This window comes from Talpa europaea (genome assembly GCF_964194135.1).
Source record: "Talpa europaea genome assembly, chromosome: 15".
In the NCBI taxonomy this organism is placed as follows: domain Eukaryota; kingdom Metazoa; phylum Chordata; class Mammalia; order Eulipotyphla; family Talpidae; genus Talpa; species Talpa europaea.
In genome coordinates, this window is record NC_140083.1 from 63,736,882 (window position 1) to 63,751,827 (window position 14,946).

The 14,946-nt window shown below is 35.9% G+C and overlaps 1 protein-coding gene across 1 annotated transcript in view; it reads left to right on the forward strand.

The window, feature by feature from the left end:
* The window catches only part of LOC311185415 (killer cell lectin-like receptor 5), a gene marked incomplete at both ends in the record, with an annotated part of 42,112 nt that overhangs the window by 11,173 nt on the left and 15,993 nt on the right, over nucleotides 1-14,946 (forward strand). The gene's annotated exons all lie outside the window — the stretch shown is intronic.

The following is a 14,946-nucleotide window of genomic DNA, read 5'->3' on the forward strand; positions in this document are numbered from 1 at the left end:
ATAAAATGCATCTTTTTAAAAGATAAACACATGCAATTTGCAGCAACATGGATGGCGCTGGAAGGGATCATGCTCAGCGAAATAAGCCAGAAAGAAAAAGAAAAATACTGGATGGTCTCACTCATAGCAGGAATCTAGAAAACTTAAATAAGGGACCAGGAAAATGAATAACTATAAGAAATTGAAAATCAAAATCAACAAAAAACTATGAACCAGAGACACTTTTAGGGGGGCGGGGGCGGGAGGGGAGGGATTGGGATCAGAATGGGGGGGGCTGCAATTGTATGGGGAATATAAAAATAAAATTTATTATTTAAAAAAATAAAATGCATCTTTTTAAGTCATGAAGTCGATTGTTTTTTTTTTTAAGATTTATTTATACAAGCACTGGGTACAGTCAGAAGCGCAGGAGGGTGAGAGAATTCACCAGAGCCAGAGTGGGGAGCAGCGGGAGGCAAGAGAGGTCTGCACGCCATGTGGGACCCTCCTCTGGTGGTCAGGGAGCAGCTGGGGATCGAACTGGCGCTGCAGAGGCCGCAGGCAGCTTCACAACCCAGCGCTCAACCGATACGCCACTGGGGAGGCCCTGAAGTCGATTGGTTTTTAACAAATGTATTCACCTCTTAAACATCAGCACATAAAGGCTTAGGCCGTTTCGAAAACTTCCTTTCTGTCCTTCTCCACCCACCTGGACCCAGACAGCCAGTGATATTTTTTCTGTCCCTTTGAATGAGTTTTACCCATTACAGGGTTTTATACCTCTTATGCTTTTTGTTTCAGCTTCATTTTCTCAGCATAGTTTTGAAATTAATTCATGGTTTTTCATATCTCACTAATTCATTCTTTTTGTTATTGAATAGTATTCCGTTGCTCAGGTATATTATGATTTGTCCATTCACCTTTAGATATTTGATATGTTTCCAGTTTTTGGCTGTTATAATAAACCTGCCATAAACATTTGTGTACACATATCTGTGTGGATGTGTGTTTTCATTTCTTTTTATTAAAAAGCTAAGAGCTTGATTGCTGACATCTATGGTAAGTGCCAATTTAATTTTATGAGAAACTTTTAGATTGTTTTCCAATCTGTTTGATCATTTTACTTTCCCAGTAAGAGCATATGAGTTTCAGTTGCTGCACCTTATTATTATTATTTTTTTAAAGATTTATTTATTTGTTTGTTTGTTTGTTTGTTTGTTTATTTATTTATTTATTTATTTATTTATTTATGTATACAAGCCACTGGGTACAGTCAGAAGCGTGGGAGGGTCAGAGAATTCACCAGAGCCAGAGCAGGGAACAGAACAGGCAGACTGACGAAATATACTGCTGAGGGGAACAGCGGGTGGCAGGAGAGGTCTGCGCACCATGTGGAACCCTCGCCGGCAGCCAGGGATTGAACTGGCGCTGCAGAGGCTGCAGGCTCAACCGCTCAACCACTGCGCCACCAGGGGAGGCCCAGCTGCACCTTATTGTCGGTACTTAATTTTGTCAATCTTTTTAATTTTAGCCATTTTATTGACTGTGTCGTATTATCTCATTTTAAATTTGCATTTCCCTGAAGACTTGTGACATTGAGTATCTTTTCATTTGTTTTTTGAGCCATTTGTATATTTTCTTTCATGAAATGTCTGTTTAATCTTTTGCCTACTAATCTTTTGGGTTTTTCTATTTTCTTATGGAGTTGAAATAGTTCTTTATATAACTTTGATATGAATATTTTGTTGTTAATACATACATAAATACACACACACACACACACCCCTCAAATATTGTCTTCCAGTCTCTTTTGTGCCTTTTCATTTTTTTTGTATTTTCATTTTCTTAGTAGTGTCTTTCAAAAAGCAAAATTTAGAATTTGCATGAAGCCAAATTTATCTTTTCTTTGGTGCTTTGCTTTTTATGGTATATATGGTATATCTAAGAAATCGTTGCTTACATTAAAACTACAGAGATTTTCCCCTCTGTGCTAGAAGTTATTATAATTTAAATTATGTGTTCAGCATATAACCATTTCAAGTTAATTTTTATGTATAATTTAAGAGTTGAGGCTCACTGTTATTCTGTAGATATCTAGTTGTTTTTGAACTATTTGTTGAAGAGATTTTCCTTTCTTTCACTGGATCACTTTGATGTCTTTGTAAAAGAAAATTCATTGGCCATATCTGTTTTTGGATTCTCTGTTTTAACTCTGTATTGTGTCTATTGTTTATTCTTGGAGTAATTCCATATCGTCTCAGTTACTGTAATCCTTGGAATTTGGGAAAATTCCTGTCTTAACGATATTGAGATTTTGAATTCATGCACATGATTTATGTCTCTAGTTAGTTAGATCTTTAATTTCTCCCAACAATCTGATACATTTCATGATATAGGTCCTAGCCATATTTTGATAAATTTATGTTTTTATGCTATTATAAATGCCATTAAAGATTTTTCAAATTATTTGTTTATAGATGTGAAATTGAATTTGTAAATTGACCTCATATTCTATCACCTTGTTCAGTTTACTTATTTCCAGTAGGTTTTTTAGTATTTGTAGATTCCTTAGGATTGTTCCTTTTTATATATATAGTCATGTCCTGTGAGAATAGAGAAAGTCTTCTTTCTTTCTGTCATTTTTCCTCTGCCTTTGTGGTACCGGCTAGGCCCAGTGATACAACGTTGAGAAAAGTGATGATATCAAGCATCCCTGTCTTGTTTCCCGATCTTACAAAGAAATGTGTTTTACATGTAAGGTCAGCCGTAGGTTATTTTTGTAGATCCTGTTTATCATGCTGAGGAAATTTCCTTCTCCTCTTGTCTATTGAGAGTTTTATCATGATTGAGAGTTTGATTATGTTATATAATTTTTTTTGTAGCTGTTGAGATCATTATATAGATTTCTTTTAGTGACTAATGTGGTGAATTGTGTTAATTGGCTTTTGAATGTTGAACAAAACTTTCATGTTACTTTGTCAATAATGGATAAATAGTTTAATTTGAGGGGGGCAAACCATAGATGTGAAATCAAAATATTATCATTTTGAAGAGGCCTTCCTCCTGTGTTCAGAAGAAAATGAAAATAACATGATAATGCATAAAAGCATAGCTGTCAGGAAAAAGGCAAGCTGAGAAGCTGTGGCTTTGATGGGGAGATGTAGACCTCTTTCTTGTTTTGAGCCTTAAACCATCTTATTTCAGAGCATAACACACCCTCCTCTGGATTCTGTAGCGCCAGATTTGAAGAACAGAATTTATAGCTACACGATTTGAACTTTTATGTAGAGGTCCTCCCTCCCTTTTCCCCATCTTTTATCAATGTTCCTCTACTTTGCAGAAATGACTAAGGATATATACACAGAGGTGAAAGCTCATGACAATAGGAAGAGAATACAATCCAGAATTTCTGACAGGAAATAGGATTATGGTAAGCATCTATTTTTGCAGATCAGAAAAACCTTAGTTTTGAACAGGATCTTCTATGTCCGACAAGCCAATGAATTTATAAATTTCTCTTTGTGCTTCCCTCTCAAGTGATTCTCTACCATGCTTGAACATGACCTGGAAAATGTGATTCTTTCCCCCAACTCCTTCACCCGCGAGGTAGTCAATCACATACTAACTACTTTAGAATATTTCTCTTTATTCTGAATAAAGATATTTTCTTTGCTTCTCATATGCACAAACACTATTTATACCTTTTTAATGATGAAAAAGATTAATTCTGAGGACATGCTAATGACTTCTGAGACTGGGTCCAACTACTGAGAGCAGCAGGTTGTCATCTCTGCCTATATCTGTGAGATAATTACAGTGCAGAAGATACAGGAAGAGCATCTTGTTTTATTTGACATAGTGTCAATGTAGGTTTCCTATTGTAGCGTCTTCGTTATTTTTGGAGCTAAATATTTACGTCAGGATATTGTGTGTCAGCATTACCCAGTAATGTTTTGGCCCAAACCTGCCATTTTAGTGATTGTCTTTCTGATTATTGATTCTCAATAATCCTTGCTGGGCATTGTTTCCTCCATCAACAGCTGGCCAGACAAGTGGAAGAGCTATAAGAAATAATTTGGTTTTAATGACTTTTGGAGAGCCACTGGAAACTCTTTGTATGTAAAAAGTCTGATTTGTATTTATTTGTGCTCTTTTAGTTAGAGCAACTATTAAAATAAAAGAAAATAAAAGCACATGCTGATATTTGTTGACGAAGACCTGGAAGTGGGGCTTAGAATGATCATGAACCATGTTATTCCACGGTAATGATTTATCAGATGGTGAGTTTGCACCCAACTATTCTCAGATATTGTAGGAAATAATTTTTTATTGATACATATTTACATATGTAAAAATTAAGTTCAGACATGTCATTGAAGTAGCTTGAGGCAGATACTGCAGTATGCTTACCACATCTAGCACATGAAGGGATTTTATTAAACTTTTTTTTTGGGCAGTGCTCCACAGCACACTTCAGCCATATCCAATAGTGTGTGTGTGTGTGTGTGTGTGTGTGTGTGTGTTTCTGTGTGTTTACCCACATCTTTTCTACTTGCCTGGGTAGAAAAGTAATCTCCATAGATCAAAAAACAAAATAATTTAGCGAATAGTTTATCAAAATTGATTTTTAATCAGAGTTTGTCACCTGGTTGCTTTTCACACTAATTCAACTTAAGTGTATACACACACACATACACATATATACATATGTCTGTATGTACATATATCATTTGTTTCATCTGGATTGTCACCCCAGTATGCTCTTTAATTTAATAGCAAATTGTTTACTGTGGTTAACCATGTTCCAGGTACTGTGCTAGGTGCTAATGATACCAAGAAGATAAGGTGCTTTTGTTGTTTATTACAGTGGTTCTTTTGTTAGACTTAAAAATAGGAATCATGACCAAATGTCTATTGTGGTGCCTTTGATATCTGGAAGGAGGTCAGTGTGGGAGGAGGTTATAGGTAGAGCGTTGGGTGACAGGAAATGAAGATGGAGAAGTGGTCAGAAGCCTGAGAAGGAGGTAATTTCATCTCAGTTTCAAAGGGAAGTCTAAAAGCTTTTAGTGGAGGAAAGAACCAGGCTTCTGGAATTCAGCTGACTTTCTATCTTAAGAAGGGAAAAATTAAGATTGTACGAGGAATATCTTTTATCATCAAATAAGGAGGCATTTAAGAGAAACAACACAGTAGTCAGCTTGAAGGAGCTTTTTTTTGGGCACAGTGTGACACTTTGAGTATTAATAATAATAAAATAAATTTACAAGGCCATCTGTTCACAATAATATTTAAAAGAAAAAAAATTATCGACATAGGTATTTGTAATTTGAAAGGAGGAATATAATCAATTATATTTTTAAAATATATTTCAGTAAGTTATTAGTTTTGTTAAGTGTGTTAATGTGTCTAAATGATTGCTTCCTCCTTTAAAATATATGTGTGTTTCTAAGTACACGGAAGTATTTGTTTTAATTGTGTAAGAAAGTAAAATATTTGTAAATCAAATAATTTAGAAAAAGCAGAACCAGAGCCAGGAGGATCATATATAATAAGAAAGTAGGAAAGGGAAAAGAGTTCAGTACCATGGTTTAAAAATGATGATTTAGTCAAATGCCGTAAAGGAAGCTCATAGCACAACTTTTTGAGTATAGAGAATTTTTAAATGGTCCTAATTATTTAATCATCCTAAATAATACTATAAAAATAAAGAATAGTACTAATGATAATATCAGTGTAGAATGATTGGATAACAATGGAATGTTGGCTAAGCAAGGCTTAAAATGTTTGTCATTTGTAGTGGAGATTTTAGGTTATAAAAATCAAAAACTCATGTGAAAGGGGAGAATTTAAAATGTCCCGTTTTTCAAGAAACAAAAAATGTGGAGGACGTAGAGAAAGGACACCCTCATATCCTATTGGTGGAATGTAAACTTGTGCAGCCATTATGGGAAACAGTATGGAAATTCCTCAAAATAATTAAAAGTAGAACTGCTATATGATCCAGTTATTCTACTTCTGGGCATTTATTTGAAGAATATGAAAAAACTAATTTGAAGAGATACATTCATAGTCATGTTCATCACAGCATTACTCACAGTTTGCCAAGAGCTGGAAACACATACCTATGTTAAGGGAGATGTGGTATATGTACACAAAGGAATTGTACCTAGCTATAAAGAAGACGAAATCCTGTCACTTAAAATGACATGGATGGACCTTGGAGGGTGAAATAAGTGAGACTTGGAACTGTATGATTTTACGTAAAATGGAAGATGAAACAAATGAAAAACAAAAATAAAACCAAAATAAACTTATGCTATAAAAATATAGTGGTTATCAGAAGGGAAGGGGTAAATCAGGTAAAAAGGCCTAATTGGATGGTGATGGATGAAAATTAGATTTTTGGTGGTAAACACAATGTCATCTACACAGATGTTGATTTATAAGACTTCACATGAAACCTATTTAAAAGTTAAAAAAATTACTTCAAAAAATCTATAAGAAATGAAGTTTAACTCTATATCAAGTTAATGGTCTGCAATTTGAATTCAATTAGTATGAAAAACAAATGACAAACTTTGACTACAAGTCAATTTTGATAAGCCATTTCCTTAATTATTTTGCCTTTTGATCTAGGGAGATCATCACAAAGCCAGGAAAGTGGCAAAAGATGTGGCAATGTGACTACTGGAAGTACAAGAATAATTACATGTTTAGAGATGTACGGGTTTAGGTGTAAGAATAGCAATAGTTCTTTTAATTATTTTATTCGTTAAATTGAGGTGTTGAAAAGAGTTAGCTAAACTGACTTCACTTATAGTTTAAATTTTATATAAACTTAATTTGAATAAGTTGAAAGGAATCAGTATTCATATGTTTAAATAGGTTTAGTGTTCTCTATTTGCGATTCATTATTTCTGTGTAATAACGTGCTATGCATATGATTTTTGAGAATTTTTTTGAAATACAAGTAGAATAATTTTTGAAAACATATGATACTAGTGATATTTGCTGCTACTTCGTGAATTTAATTTAGTTAGGGCAGTTTGTAAGGGGTCTTTTTCATTGGATTTTGTAACATTGCACTATTGCCACCAGATGGCACCACCACACAAACCAAGTTCTTAAACGAAGGCTCTTAAATTTGAAGTTTCACTTCTAAGAACAAGGGAATAAGTATTTTGTCATAAATCTATTAGGAATGTTATTTAGTAGACTACCACAAGAAAGTAGGCAAAATGTATTTTTGTCTTAAAAATGGTAGTGCTTTTTGATGTAATGATTATACCTTTAGAAATTTACCATAAAATATGTGAACAAAATGCTATAGACTTAGATTTTTACTGTAGCGTTATTTGAATTGCCAGATACTAGGAAAAATCTTGTGTCCAACAATATTGAAAGGCTTAAATATATATGATAGTACCATAATCGAAAACCATGCAAACTTTAAAATTATGGTGTAGGGCCTCCCTGGTGGCACAAGGGGTTAAGAGGCACCCTATGAAGCTCACCATAGCCACTGCAGCATGAGTTTGATCCCTGGACAGGGAGATACCTACATTGCGCAGCAAACCTCTCCTAATTCGCCCACTGCTACCCTCAGCAGTGTGTTTCAGTAGATCTGCCTGTTCTGTTCCCCACTCTGTCTCTGGTGAATCCTCCCACCACCCAGGACTCTGACCCATACCCCAGTTCTTGTATGTATGAATAAATAAATCTTAAAAAAAATTATGGTGTATACACTTTGTGGTATCACTTAAATATGGAATACAAACAAGAAATCAAACTCACATAAACAGAGTGGATAAGTGGTTGCTAAGGATGGGGGCCAAGGGGTGGCAAATAGGGAGAGACTGATAAACTAGTACAAATGTTCAGTAATGAGATGAATAAGTTCTGAGGATCTAAAGTTCAACATAGCAACTGTAGTCACTAACACTGTATTGCATTCTTGAAATTCACTGAGAGTAGAAAAAGTTACCATTAAAATAAATAAATGAGAAAAAAATAAAATTATGGTGCATACAATAGATGACAAAGTCTTCAACATAAATTGAAAAGTGGATATAGGCTTGCAAAAATCAAGATTTTTGAAGCAACCTCTGCTCAATGACAGATGTGTGGTTACAAAAAATGTGGTCTATATGCACAATGGGATATAACCTCGCTATAAAGAAAGATTAAATCTTCCCATTTGTAACAACATAGCTGGAACTTGAACAAATTATGCTAAGTAAAATATGTCAGACAGAGAAAGACAAAATTGTATGATTTCTTTCATTGCAATATAAAGAAACAAGCAAACCAAACCAAACCAAACCTATATACATATATAGAAAACACTGTGGTTACTAGAGAGGAAGGGGTTGGAGGTGTTTGAATAGGGTTAAGTGGTTAGATTCAGTAAAGAACATTGCTACTAAAAAGGCTTAGTATTTGAATTTACCAAAATTTGGATTGTGAGATAAATACATTTTACTGATATGAATTTCTACAAGATTCTTTCCTCTTCCCTGGAATTTAGTGTTTTAACACAACATGTGAAGAGATGATGTGTGGGCAGCTCTGTTTGGAGAGTTTCTCTTCAAAATGCTGCCTTGGCATGGTTTTCACTTTTCTTGAAGCAGATGATTAAATTAGTAAGACCAAACCCTAAGCTTAAAGAGTTCTGAGCCCACAGCCAGCTAAGGTGGTGTTAGGACTCTGCACCCGGGCTTACAGTTGTGTTGCAATTAGGAGATCTCCCTTCCTGTGAGTTAACAGAGATGTGCTTACTGGAGGTCTGGTCTAGAGCCCTTGGCCTGCTCAACATTTAGTCTGCAATCCTGAGGTGGAAGAGACATGGAGCAATCATTTTGAAATCTGAAAGCTGAGGGCAAATGCTTTCAATGAGGTCACTTCAATGAACTATCATGAGCCTCATTTCCTTATTGAAGCTGCATATAGTGTTGGAGCTCAGAAACTCCCTCCTCATTCCCCACAGTTCTCTGGAAACCGCCCCCAATCTGCCTTCTGAAACTGTTAACTGACCACTTCTCATTAATTTCCTGTCGTTGTGAACTGATACTGTCTATCTGGAAGGAAAATATCTAACTTGCCCCAGTTTTGTTCCTATCTCATTGTTAAATTGTTGCACAACAATTCCTGAATGTAAAGAAGAAACTGATTTAATGGAAAAGCCATTTTGGGGAAGAATTTGACAAAACAGTTTCTGTTACTAATAATGGAAAGGAGAATGAGAATGGACGCATAATTCACTTTCAGTTTTTATACAGGTATTAAAATAAATTACATAAAATCATTTATGAACATTTATCAATTCAGTGCTCAGTGTGAGTCACCTAACGTTACTAAATCTGAGTTTCTTCTCTGGTAAAATAAGGGTCGCAGCCCTATTATCCAGTTTGTTGAGTATGAGGTGAGTGATATATATGGGAGAGTAATAGTAACAAGGACATTTCTAAATTGAAAAAAACTGTGCACCTTAATGGATTTCCTAAATGTTAACTTGCTTCAACTAGTAAAGAATTAGCCTATGCTTACTCATCTTTAAAGAGAGTCAAAAAATATTAAAAATCAAACAAACAAACAATATTCTGGTTCCAAATGCTGTATTTTCATTCATCAGACATTTTAACACAAAATCAGATTTTCATGTGAAAATGAAAATGTTTCGTATACATAGTGGAAGACTCCATACCCCAGAGGCCAACTTTAAGGTACATCAGGGGTTTAAAGGTAAATAGTGAATCAAAAAAAATTTTAAAAAATTATTTTTAAATTTTTAAAAAATTATCCTTTTCCTCGTTCTAGACTTTGCATGAAAGTGTCTCCAAAGAGCCCTTGAATCAGTCACCCTGTCGCACACAATAAAACATCCTCTGCTCTGGACCCTGTGGTGTACAGTAAGTGAGCTCTTTGAGACTTCTCATGTGGTTTTAGCTCAAATACCTCAGAGAGTGCCAGCTGCTTCTCCTCCTCTGCTGTGCTAGATGTACTGATAACCTGTCAGGGAGTATCTGGTCTAATTTTGTATTTTATTTTCATAGTATGTTTCACAGTGTTATTTATAATGAACTTTCACTTAACCTCACAATGGTGGAGAGTTGAGTTGGCATAGACTAATAGGAGATGATCTAAAACCCAGATTTATATTAATTATATTTAAAATTTTATTATTGATTTGTGCTTTGACAAAGCATTGTCAAATGATGACATTTTAACCAAGTGATGACCAGTGAAGGTGGAGCAAGAACTGTGAGGTGCTTGTAGGGGGGCATGAAAAATGCACATGTATGCCCACTAACAGGGAACCACTGAAATGTGTTGAAGGTGAGTTTAGAGCTGTGTCCCTATCTAGGCTCGTGTAGACCCCCACAGGCACTGTAGCTGCTCTTGGGCCTGGAGATTACCTTTTTAAGGATCAAAAATTGAAATGAAAACAGAAACATGAAGCTTAATTCAGTCAAATATTTTTCTATAAAAATAAAGAGATGCTACATAAATGATTCAGCGTATGCCTATTTTATATATAGATTAATTTTTATAGTCAGGTATACTCTTCCTTGAGAACCATGATCAACTTCTGATTATTTAACTTTAGTTTGTCAGTTTGTATTTATGCCACCCATGGGGTTAGTGTAAGGGACTTTTCACAACTGTGACTCATTTGCTTCCCGTGCTAGTAGCAATGGATTTCAAACTTTAGTTTACATCTGACTCATCTGGAGAGCTTGTTGAAATACAGTTTATTGGGCCCCACCTGAGAATTTCTGATTCAGTGACTGGGGGGAGGCTCACAAATTTGTATTTTTTAGGCTTCAGTTCCCTGGACAATGCTTAAAATACTGCTCTTGATTACTTTTTTCTGAAAATTTATTTTTATTGAAGTCAACATTGGATTATAGCATTACTACTTTAAGTTCACCATTAAATATCCAAGTCTATCTTTCATCATACCATTATCCCAATATTCCCAGTTTCTCTATCCCTCTTACCCCTTCCCTTCTTGTAACACTTATTGGCATTATGTCCAAAAATTTATTTTTATTTAGTTCATCTGTTTGCGTCTCTCTCTGTATATACCACATATGAATGAAATCATATGGTTTTATCTTTCCCTGTTTCATCATCTTCAATAAACATAATTCCTTCTAGATTGAGCCATGTTTTTGCAAATGGCATGATTTCATCTGTTTATTTATTTATTTAAATGTATTTTTTACATCATTATTCATTTTTAAACAACATTTGCTCCCCCCCACCAGGATGTAGTCCCCATAGTATTTCCTTCACCGATGCAGCCGTGCACCATCACCACAACAAATGTTGGCGAGGATGTGGTGAAAAAAGGAACTCCCCTACATTGCTAGTGGGGGTGCAAACTGGTCCAGCCACTATGGAAAGCTGTCTGGAGGTTCCTCAGTCTACTAAAAATGGGGCTACCATATGAGCCAGAAATTCTACTCCTAGGGATCGACCCAAAGAACACAAAAACATTGATTCAAAAGAACACCTGTACACCTATGTTTATTGCAGCACTATTTACAATAGGTAAAACCTGGAAACAACCCAAATGCCCAAAAATAGATGACTGGATCAAGAAGATGTGGTATATATACACAAAGGAATACTATTCAGCAATCAAAAAAGATAAACTCATGCCATTTGCAGCAATGTGGATGGAGCTAGAAGGAATTATGCTCAATGAAATAAGTCAGGAGGAAAAAGAAAAATATCGGATAGTTTCACTTATAGGAGGAATATAGGGGTTCAAATAAGACATCCGGGAAAAAAATAATAACAATACAAAACAACAAAACAAAACAGAAACAGACAGACAATTATAACCCAGAGACATCCTGCAGGGGAGGAGGAGGGAGAGGGAATGGAGGGAGGAGCACAGGGGACTATGGTGATTGTGCACAGGTGCATAGGTGAAGATTTCATCTTTTTAATAGCAGACTCTTATCCCATTGTGTATATATACCACATCTTTTCTGTTCACTGTTAGTGGGTGCTTGGGATTGTTTCCAGTTATTGGCTGTTCTTGGGATGCAGTAAACATAGGGGTGCATATATCTCTTTCAATTTGAATTAATGTTTTTATATTGGCAAATACCCAGAATGTTTTCTTTGAAGTGTGTCTATTTAGATTTTCTGCCCCACCCTTCTTTTTTCAAGTTTTGTGAGCTCTTTTAGATTTGAACATTAACCCCTTGTTGGACATATGATTTGTAAATATCTTCTCCCATTCGGTATGATGTCTTTACATATTTCTATTGCTGTACAGAAACTTTTTTTAGTTTGATAGAGTCACATTAATTTATTTTTGTTTTTGTTTCCCTTTACTGTTAGAATCCAGTCCCCAAACATCCTCTAAGGCTAGTGTTAAGGAACATATTGCTTGTGTTTTATTCTATGTATTTTTTAAAAAAAAAATTATTTATTTATACAAGCACTGGGTACAGTCAGAAGCGCGGGAGGGTGAGAGAATTCACCAGAGCCAGAGCGGGTAACAGAACGGGCAGACTGATGAAATACACTGCTGAGGGGAGCAGTGGGCACAGCAGGAGGCCGGGGATCAAACCAGCACTGCAGAGGCTGCGGACAGCTTCGCAATCCAGCACTCAACCACTGCGCCACCAGGGGAGGCCCTGTATTTTATGATTTTAAGCCTTGTCTTTAATTCATTTTAAAATTAATTTTTATGTTGAGTGTTAGATTATCATCTTCGTTCATTCTTTGTGTGCAGCTCTTAGTTTTCCCAGCCCCATTTATTGAAGAGACATTCTCTGCTCCATTGTAAGCGTTTGACTCATTTGCCATTTGTTAGTTGTCTTTCAAGTGATTTTATTTATGGTCTCAGTTCTGTCCCATTGATCTGTGTATCTGTTTTTATATTCCCCTCCCCCACTTTTTTTTAGTTTTGTGAGTTCTTTTAGATTTTGGACATGAACCCCTTGTTGGACATATGATTTGTAAATATCTTCTCCCCTTCAGTAAGATGGGATTGTTTCCCTGAATCCCTTTCTGCTAGTTATTTAGTGGTATGTAAAAATGCAACGCATTTTTATATATTAATTTTGCAGCATGTCACTTTACTGTATTTGTTTATTTTTTATAATAACTTTTCACTGGAATCTTTGAAATTTCTATGTATATTATGTTACTGCAAATAATACTTTTCCTTTTTCCTTTCCAATGCTCTTGCTAGGACTTCTAACATGACATCTAATAATAGTTGTGAGAGTGGACATTCTTGTCTCATTCCTGATCTTAGAGGAAAAGCTTTCAGTTTTTCATCATTGTGTATGAGGTCACCTGTGGGTTTGTCATATATAGACTTTGTTATGTTGAGGTATGATCCTTCAGTACCTATCTACTGAGTGTTTTATCATAAAAGTATGTTGAATCTTGTCAAATGTTTTTCCTGTGTTAATTGAGGTGATCATATCATTTTTGTTTTTTCTCTAGTGAAATGGTGTCCCCTGATTATTGATTTGCATCTGCTTAACTATCCTTGCATCCTGTAATAAATCCCTCTTAATCATGATGTGTGATTCTGTTAATGTAGTGCCAGATTGAATTTGTGAAGATTTGTTGAGGATATTTGCATCTGTTTATCAGAGACATTGACTTATAGTTTTATTTTTTTTCTGTGATGTCCTTTCCTGGTTTTGGAATCAGGGTGCTACTGGCTTCATAGAATATATTTTGAAATTTTCCCTCTTTGTTAATTTTATGGAGGAATTTGACTGGGATAAGTATGAACTCTCCTTTGAAAGTTTGGTAGGATTGGTTTATGAAGCCATCTGGCTCTGGGATTTGTTTTGGGGGAGCTTTTAATTATTTTCATTTTCTTTACTTATGATGGGTCATTTTTTTTAAAGATTTATTTCTGCATACAAGAACTGGGGTACAGGCCAGAGGTATGGGGCGTGGAGGGAAGTGAGAGGATTCACCAAAGACAGAGTGGGGAGCAGAACAGGCAGAATGACTGAAATACACTGCTGAGGGGAGCAGCAGGTGAGACAAGAGAGGTCTGCTGTACCATGTGGGTAGCTCCCTGGCTGACCAAGATTGAACTCATGCTGCAGTGGCTGTGGACAGCTTCACAGTGCTGAGCTTATTAACCCCTTGTGCCACCAGGGAGGCCCATGATGAGTCTTTTCAGATTTTCTATTTCTTAATGATGCAGTCCTGGAATTTTGTATATTTTAAAGAATTTTCCTATTTTCTCTAGGTTGTCCAAATTATTATCATATATTATTTATAATTCTCTCTTATGATCCTTTACATTTCTGTATTATCTGTTTGTTTTACACCAGCTTATAGCTTGCCCAGCTATGATGTTGGCAGATAATAGAACAGGTTGGAAAGTCCTGGCAGGGGAACAACAAGTTCCTAGTATCAGGAGAGAAGATATAGACAATGGCAACATTTAGAGCTTTTGGGCCCCCTGGTGGGTGTGGATTCCCCCAGGGGAGGGCCCTTGTGTCCCATTGGACAGCTTCAAGCCCCCTGGCATCTCTCAGCAACAGCATCAGTAATATCAGCAATGGCAGTGGCAGCAGCAGTGTGTGGCCCCTGTAGGCTCCAGACAAGGCAGTGAGCGGCCCCCTCCCACAGCCCTCTCCCACAGCCCTATTAACTTTTTTGTATGACTCATTGACAAAGCCAGCACAGGGTCAACTTTATGCCTAGGTTACGGAAGTATTTTATGTGCATGCGGGCTATATATATATTATTTACTGCTTTCCACACATGTAGACTACATTTCAAGGCTACTTGTTATCTACTAGGCCACCTGTGCTAAATCACAGTGAAAAATAGTCTGAGAAACTCTGAGAAAGCTTTGTTTTTTCACGAGCAACTTCTCTTTTGTTTCTGACTTTATTTATTTGTGTTTCCTCTCCCTTCTTTGTGATCTGGCTAAAGTTTTGTCTTTTTTTTTTTTTTTTT